The sequence below is a fragment of the Aethalodelphis obliquidens genome, unplaced genomic scaffold (assembly GCF_003676395.1).
Source record: "Aethalodelphis obliquidens isolate GAN/ISIS:26980383/991018 unplaced genomic scaffold, ASM367639v1 scaffold25, whole genome shotgun sequence".
In the NCBI taxonomy this organism is placed as follows: Eukaryota; Metazoa; Chordata; class Mammalia; order Artiodactyla; family Delphinidae; genus Aethalodelphis; species Aethalodelphis obliquidens.
The window spans coordinates 9880147-9888330 of record NW_020837969.1 but is presented as its reverse complement, the minus strand read 5'-3'; the positions used below and the strand labels follow the sequence as shown (position 1 = coordinate 9888330).

At 42.9% G+C, this 8184-nt stretch overlaps 1 long non-coding RNA gene across 1 annotated transcript in view; it reads right to left on the bottom strand.

Annotated features, from left to right (window-relative positions):
• Positions 1 to 6307, bottom strand: part of LOC113628728 (uncharacterized) — a 268255-nt gene extending 261948 nt beyond the window's left edge. The window contains exons 1-2 of the long non-coding RNA XR_003436206.1: positions 6184 to 6307; positions 5330 to 5386 (exon numbers count right to left, since the gene is read on the bottom strand). This is a non-coding gene — a long non-coding RNA (uncharacterized LOC113628728). The remainder of the gene's footprint in view (positions 1 to 5329; positions 5387 to 6183) is intronic.
• Between the last annotated feature and the right edge of the window lie 1877 nt (positions 6308 to 8184).

Here is an 8184-nt window from a genome sequence, read left to right as displayed (position 1 = left end):
CCGCGTCCCCTGCATCGGCAGGCGGACTCTCAACCACTGCGCCACCAGGGAAGCCCTCCAATTTCTTTAAGAGCCGCTGCCTGGTGGCTCAATAATTAAATGTTATAGAACTCCTAGGGACCTCTTTGGGGTCCTTTTCCCTTCTACCTTACAAATGTCTGCAGTGGAACTGCACAATTTAATAATGTTAAATACCACGTATATGGTAACAACTCCCCTAAGTTCAGACGCGACATCTCCTACTTGCCTAATGGGAACCTCAACATCAGGATCTCAAAACAAACTCTTAATTCCAACCCATCCTCAATCCTATACCATTTCCTTTCTTCTCCAGATCTATAAATGTCACCATTAGCAATTCAATTGCTGAAGCCCCCAATTCTAGAGTTAGCTCTGATTTTTGTTTCCTCACTTTCAATCCATTGATCCCCGTCCATTTAACGTATAAAATGCATCCAGATGCGTCTACTTTCTTGAACCCCACACTGCTCCAAATCCTTATAATCCTTGAATGGAACAGTCACCTAAATCCTCTTTTTACATCCTCTTTAAAATGCTTTCTCCACACAAGGAGCCAGAGTGATCTTCTAAAAAGCATTTAAAGGTGACAGTGTCACTACTCTGTTTAAAATACTCCAAAGGCTTAAGATAAAAATCAACTTTCCTGGCCTGGATTAAAAGTGAAAACAATAAAAATAAGTAAATAAAATCTGACCTTATCTTGAAATCCTCTCCTCTTTTACTCACTACACTCCCAGGCACGTAAGCTAGTTTGTACTCTGAACAGAAGTCTCTTTCCACATCACACATTTACGTGTGCTCCTCCCTTTGCCTGGAACGCTTGTTTCCCTGGGGTCTAGTTCATTCTTCCCATCACTCAGGCACTTCTGGACAATGTCCTCTGACTATTCTACCTGCAGAAACTCTCAGTCATTCTTTATTATGTCACCTCTCCCATCTATTTTAATCCTGCTGTAAAAAAAATTCCCCGGTTAGGTTATAATTGAAAAACTCTCCTCAGATGGGTCTCCTCCAAACTACACACTGCAGTGGATAACTCAATAGGGTAAGAGCTTTGTATTCATAGTAAGAATTTAATCTACCTGAGAAAGAAAGGATTAATACATTTTCTCTCCTCTACATGCCTCAGGGATATCTCTATCAAAGATCAAATATTCCATTCACTTTTCAGGTGAAAGACTTCATTCATTCAAATGTTTTAAAAATAAACTTTGAATTAACCGTGTACCGTGGTTTTCTTTGAAGAAATTAAAAGGCTTAGGTACGTCAAGGAATTTCACTTAAAGCAAAACATGGGTTGGATCCCAGCAACATTGGTTTTGGGACCTGACAGGGCAGGATGTGAGCAAACTTGTGTATCTCGTCTCTTGATCACTTCAAACGTGCCAGCACCGTGATTTTATAAGCAGGACTGCAGGCAACTTTTTCAACAACACTGTAAAGCAGGTGGTAATATCTCAATTTATCAGATGAACTAAAAAAAAAAAGACTCCATGACTTTCTCAAGATTGTATAGCTAGGAAGTGGCAAGGCTCGGGTTCACCTGAGACGAAAATGCATGATCCTAAACATCCACTCCTCTGCTCCCCAAGTGTTTGTCAGGTACGAACCTAATACTAGACTCTCCATGGCACCAGTAACACGGAGATGGATGCATCACAACAGTTTACACACACGCACGCACACATGCACGCGCACACATGCATCTGAAGCAAGAAAACCTGTATTTTAAATATTTGCCACAACAATGAATATAAGTTTATAAAAGAAAAAAGGCTTTTCGTTTTTATCATTGACAAAATTCCACTCAATATTCTCTGCACTTAAGCAAAGTGATTTAAAAAAGGTGAAAAGACAGACAAAGGCAAACAAAAACCAATGCAAGGAATATGATTTTGATACAAGCCAAGGCAGATCCAGACCAAAGAGAGACATTTAAAAATCTAAAGTATGCAAAGCACATACAAAAGGTTAATGCTCCCTGTGCCACAAATGAAAGACACAACTTCCTTGAAGCAAAAACTAGAGAAAACACAAAGTTTTGAGGGCGGTCAAAACAACTGAAGGAGACACAATATCTACCAGTCCCAGACGAATCAAGTGATTTAAGAAAGTCGCACATAAAAGAGCTAAACATAATCAAAGAGGTTGAATGATTGTCAGATCACTTTCTTATGCTGAAGGGGCTGGAGAAATAAGCAAGGAAAAAGTAAAATTTTATCCTGATTTTCAATAGGAATAGTATTTCAAAAACAAATAGCTGTGTTTCGTGATAGAAAACTCTTCCTTAGAAAATAGGGCCAACTAAGAAGTGTGGGGAAAATTGATGAAATTTGAAAATCACCATTTTGTATCACTTTATAAAATAATTGATTCAGAGAAGCAATTGTCTGTGAGTAATAAACCTAATTCATGTAAAGATAATAGAGAAATGAAGAGTCAAACAATGCTGGATTATCTCCATAGTACTGCAAACTTCAAATCACATTTACATAGGGAAATATGTATTTTGAAATCAGCAGAGTTGATATCGATATCACAACATATACTGAACGGAAAAGAGAAGCAGAGAACGAGTGCATGCTCTCAGCTCATGAGTGATGGAACATAAATAAAAATCCTTAGAAACAGAGCACATGAAGAAAGTGAAAAACACAATACAGAACTCTGAAAAGTGACAAACAAGATCATCACATAATGGGGAAACTAAAGGTCCCATTAGGTCAAAAGAAGAAAAGATGAAAAAAGTAAACTTTGAGTCTCATAATTTTAAGGCATTATGGAGTATGCACTATTTTCTTATTAAAATAGATGGTAAACATTGTGTTTATTATGTAATGACACTATACTTGGGCTAAAATAATACAATATACACCAACATTACCAGATTATACATTCAACCCACTCTTTCCACCTCACAGAAAAGCAGCATTCAGAAAACTTAGTAATTTTCTGAGTGATTCTTTTGCCAGTCAAGCAGGGAAAGCAGTGTTTCCATGTTGAATTATCGAAAATTATGTTTGGTTGCAGCCATTGAAGAAATGTGTTTAAAGTGGTCTTTTTAAAGACTATTAGTCTTTTAGTGAGAACAGTTGTTTGATGAGCTAATGATACTGGAAGTATTATCATTAGTCAATAAAAACCAAGACAAATAATTTCAAGTGACCTTTCTTGGCCCTTTATGAGTCAATGGATATTACCAACACTACCTTGTTGTTTATTCCAGGAGTCAATGCCAAGGTTGAAATGACTGAAAAAGTAGCATTAATGAAGAGTCTATTTTATAACTACAATTGACAATATTTTCAAAGAAGTTGAGGAAACACTGATTCAGTACAATGTGAAGCTGAATCTGTGTATTACAAAAGATGGCGGTGAAAATATATGCAGAACATAAAAAGTCTTAGAAAAATGTATAAAATGTCTTTGAAAACGTAAGGTGTCGAACACCTGTGATTACTCATTGTATGATTCATCACCAGGTATTCTGCAAAAAAAATGGAATATATTATGTGTTACTGAATCAGTGGTGTCAAGGATACCTGTGAATTTTTGTCAGAAGTTGAATGCTGATTTGTCCTACACACAGCAAGAAATGGGATGATTAGGTGAAAACCGGCCCGGTTAAGGAACTAGTCAAGGACTAAACATATTTAAATTAAAAATATAACTAAAGAAAAGTGTAATGAGGATAGAAAAAAAGTATAATAATCTTAAGTGTTCTTACAATTTAGAAATAACACAACTGTAAATGAAAAGAATCATCAACAGAAAGAGAGGAAACAGAGTGTCTTGGGGGGGATTATAATAGGTGGGAGTCAAAAAATTAAAGTTAATAAATAAATTAGTAAAAAACTAAGAAAGGAAAAATGAGAATAAGGACATTATAAACATATAAAGGTCCATATAAATATTCCTGAAACTTTGGGTTATATATTGCTGCGTAAGAATCCACCCCCAATCACTGGTTTAAAACTCAGCCACATTGCCAGGGGAAGGAACACAAGCTCTACTGGTGGAAGGAGTGGTCTCTGTACAAGAAGAGGGGCAGAACTGTGTGAAGGCTGTGTTTGGAGACCTCCTAACACTCAAGACAGCGAAATAAATTCATACAAGGGAGCAAAGAAATAGACCACATAGAGATACAAACAAACAAAACCCCATATAACATAATAGACACAGTAAAAAAACACAAGACATGGTTAGCCTGTATCTAATGATGTAGAAACAATCAATTAGACAAACCACCTGTGACACAGTGCAAAAGGTAACTGGCATGCTTATTGCTTCCTAAGCATTATTACTTATAAATGAAGGCCCTGGAGCAGGGGTGAGGGGTGCTGGGGGCATGGGGAGGAGGCAAGTGATTTGACTCCTAAATCCAATATATTTTGAAAACCTACTGAGAATGACCCTGGATGCCTCACCGACAAGTACAGACTTCATTCTGGGGGTAGGGAGTGCAGATTTCAAGGAAAAAAACCAAACAAACGAATCTCAGCTATGAGATTCTCTGACATGACACACACTCTATGGTTATAGGTACCTAGTAGTTTTCTTGTGAAGGCCTTAAGGCAGTCTTACAATGAACTTATTTTCTACAGTTGGGCAATGGCCAATCTTCATGTAATATCTTTCACCCACTTACATAATATCCTAGTCAACGAAATTCCCCGAAGGGTACTCCCCAAATTAAGTAAGAATCCTTCCTTTTGTTACTCTTAAGGAGGAGGATGAAGGCTAATGAAGTTGCTGGACTTACCTGGCAATTTTCAAGTACACTGAACAAGATAAAACTGACACAGAATCCAAAGGAAAGTGTTTTGTTAGAAATAGGTGCAGAATACTTAGAATAAATAAGCAACACTTTCAACATTAATCCTGAGAGATGCTTCCCAAATATATCCCTTATCAGAGGAGAAATGTTGCAGAAAATAACTGACCATCTATCTGTATCCTCAGGAAAGCGTGAGAAAAGGGATCGTAACAAATTGTTTAATCAGACTCAGGATCTTTAAGCACATGTTAGTTCGCCACATAATTTTAAATTATTGAGAAATTAAACGGTTCTGGTGATAGCCCATTTCAACAACTGGCAAGTCCTGATTTGATTTCCAAGGAAAATAGTCTAATTATATGAGAAACTGAAATATTTCCTTGTAACTGTATCTTCCAAGGTAAAATACCATTTGCCACTTTAGTAAGCGGAAACATATGTGACTCTAATTTTAGAATATTAAATTAACAATTTATTTATTAGTATAGCATAATGATATTAGAAAGCAGTTTGCTTAAATGTAGTACTCACCACGTGGCAGGCGAAGTAATGGCCCCCCAAAGACACAGACATCCAAATCCCTGGAACCTGTGAATACAATATGTTACGTGGTAAAAGTGAAGATGTGATTCAGTTAAGGCTATTGAGATGGCAGAGCCCTGGATTAGCCAGGCGGACCCAGCAGAATGGCAACTGTCCTTCAGGGCAAAGGGAGATCCGACTACAGAAGAGGACTGTCAGAGAGACGCAGTGTGGGGAAGACAGGGCAAGGGGCACGAGATAAGGAATGCAGGGTGGCTCCAGGGCCGGAAAAGGCAAGGAAGTCTGCGCACGCTCTCTGAAGCTTCCCGAGGGAACAAAGTCCTGCCAGCACCCTGACTCCAGACTTCTGATCCCTAAAACTGTAGGATAATAAATTTACGTTGTTTTAAGCCACTGAATTTGTGGTAGTTTGTTACAGAAGCAATGAGAAATTAATAGGCAATATGCGAAGGAAGACAGCAAAAATCGTAATTTCTCTGGGCTTTGGTTTCCTGATCTGTAAAGTCGGGGAAATGGGAACCACGGGGTTCACGTTCAGGATGGGGACCGAGGAGGATGCTGAACTCGCTCCCCCGCACCCCGCAAATACGGGCTCTACAGCTACACTTGGAACCACTTCCTCTGAAAACCCCGGAAACCCGGCTGAGCGCTGCCTACTCTGGGACGCGGGCTCGCCGTAACCCTGGGCGGCTCTCTGAAGAGCAGGGTTTGAACCCCACACGCGGCACCCCGGCTTCTAAGACCTCCTCCCGCGTCCAGCCCCAGAACCCCTGGCTCTGAGAACCGCCAGGGCCGGGCCCACAAGAGCCCCGGGAGCCGCTCTCATTGGCCTGGGGACTCACCTGCCGGCTACTGCGCGGCGATGGGGCCCCGGAGCCGCCGGAGGGGCGGGGCGGTGGCCTGAGGCGCACAGGGCGGGCGGCCTCGTGTTCTCGGGGTCAGAGACGGGCCACTTGCGCCGCCCGCGCCGCCCAGCGCGCCAGGGACTCCGCCTGGGCTTGACAGGCGTCTGCACCCCGGCTTCACGTCCGAGGCCCTGGCTTTACGTCTGAGGCCCCGGTTTTACGTCAGTGACCCCAGTTTTACGTCTGTGGCCCCCGCTTTACGGCTGAGGCCCGGGCTTTACATCTGAGGGCCCAACTTTACGTCAGTGACCCCGGTTTTCTGTCAGTGATCCCGGATTTATGTCGCTGATCCGGTTTTACGTCAGAGGCTGTGGCCCCAGTTTTAACTGCTGCCGGGGTACACGGCCGGGCCCTGGTGGCTGAAAGGGCTGAGGCTTGAGGTCCCACGGGACTGCCTACATTTGCCTCCGTGCAGAGCTGCCGCCTGAGGGTCAGCCGGAGTCTGGTGCTCACAAGACTGTGCCCCTGGGGCCACCGACAGGGCTGGGCAAAGCCTCAGGGTCAGCACCGACTCAGCCAGGGGCCTGCAGCTGCGCTCTTCACAGTAGCCCCGGCGGGGGCCCCTGCGTGTCTGTGAGCAGAGCCGGTACAGAGGAGGGGCGCTCACGCGCGCACGATGGGTACCACTCGGCCGTGAAAAAGGAGGGCGTGCCGCCATCTTGTGATGGCGGATGGACCTGGAGGGCTGTAGGGTGGGTGAAAGTAGCCAGACGAGGACAAACAGCACACGGCCTCTCTTCTCCGTGGGATCCAGGCCACAGACAGAAAACCAGCTCCTAGACGCAGAGAACGGAGTGGTGGTCGCCAGAGGCGGGGGCGGGGCGTGGAGGAGATGGGGGAAAAGGGGTCAGAAGGTGCAAACTTCTAGTTGTGACAGAAATAAGCCCTGGGATGTGATGTCCCGCACAGTGACCACGGGTAGCAGTACTGTGCTGCATAGTATTTGAACTCTGCGGAGAGGTTCTCACCATTAAATCAAACCATCGTGCTGCACACACCGTAGACTTAACGCAGTGGCGGAGGTCAGTTACTTCTCAGTAACACCGAGTGAAAAACGGTCTCACCGCAGGGAGAAAAGTGCACCTGTGTGTCGTGACAGACGTTATTATTCTGGTGGTGATTTCACAGTGTATACAGACGTCGAGTCATTACCGTGTACCCCTGACGCTAATGTCAGGTGTGTGCAGGTTACACCTCCAGAACGATGCCCGCTGTGCACGGAATTTGTGATGGTCAGACCAAACCATAACGTAGGTAAGTGTTTAGAGCAATGTCTAACCTGTCCTACAAAGGTTCCTAGTATTGTAGCGTTTGATTTTACTGAAGCAGTTACTTAAATGAACGTATTTTTAAGTAAAACAGCGAGGTGTGGTTGGACTAGAAAAAGACTAAGATACAGGGAACTTAAATTCAGATTTCTTTTTGGTGATCTCGAGTTAAGTCACAGCCTCTCTGTAAGTTTTTTGACTTTATCCTCACTCGCATGAGGACGTTGAGATGGAAATCTGACAAATTCGTTGTGAGGACAAAGTTGAGACGATACATGTGAATGAGCTTAGAACTAAGAGAGACGACCGGAGTGTCATTTGTCGGTGTCGTTCACTGGCTGTGATCATTATTATTATTATTACATGTCAGGAAACGGAAAGCACCAACCTATGAGGTTTTTCACACTTATGTCATCATTTAGGAAACTTAACGGCCTTTTAAAAAGTTCCCCTCTGGGAGTTTTAGACTCGGTTTTTTACTTTGTGCTAAGTTTTCCTGGGTTTCTGTCACTGGCAGTTGTCTCCATGAAGCAGAAAAAGAAAAGGAGGAATCACATGTCTCTCTGGCAGTAAAGCACTGAGCCATGGAGACAAGAAACAAAAAGCAAGCAGGTGGTCTCATGCGGGGATCCTTGGGTGGCCAGGCTGAGTGAGCTTGGAGTAATTCAGA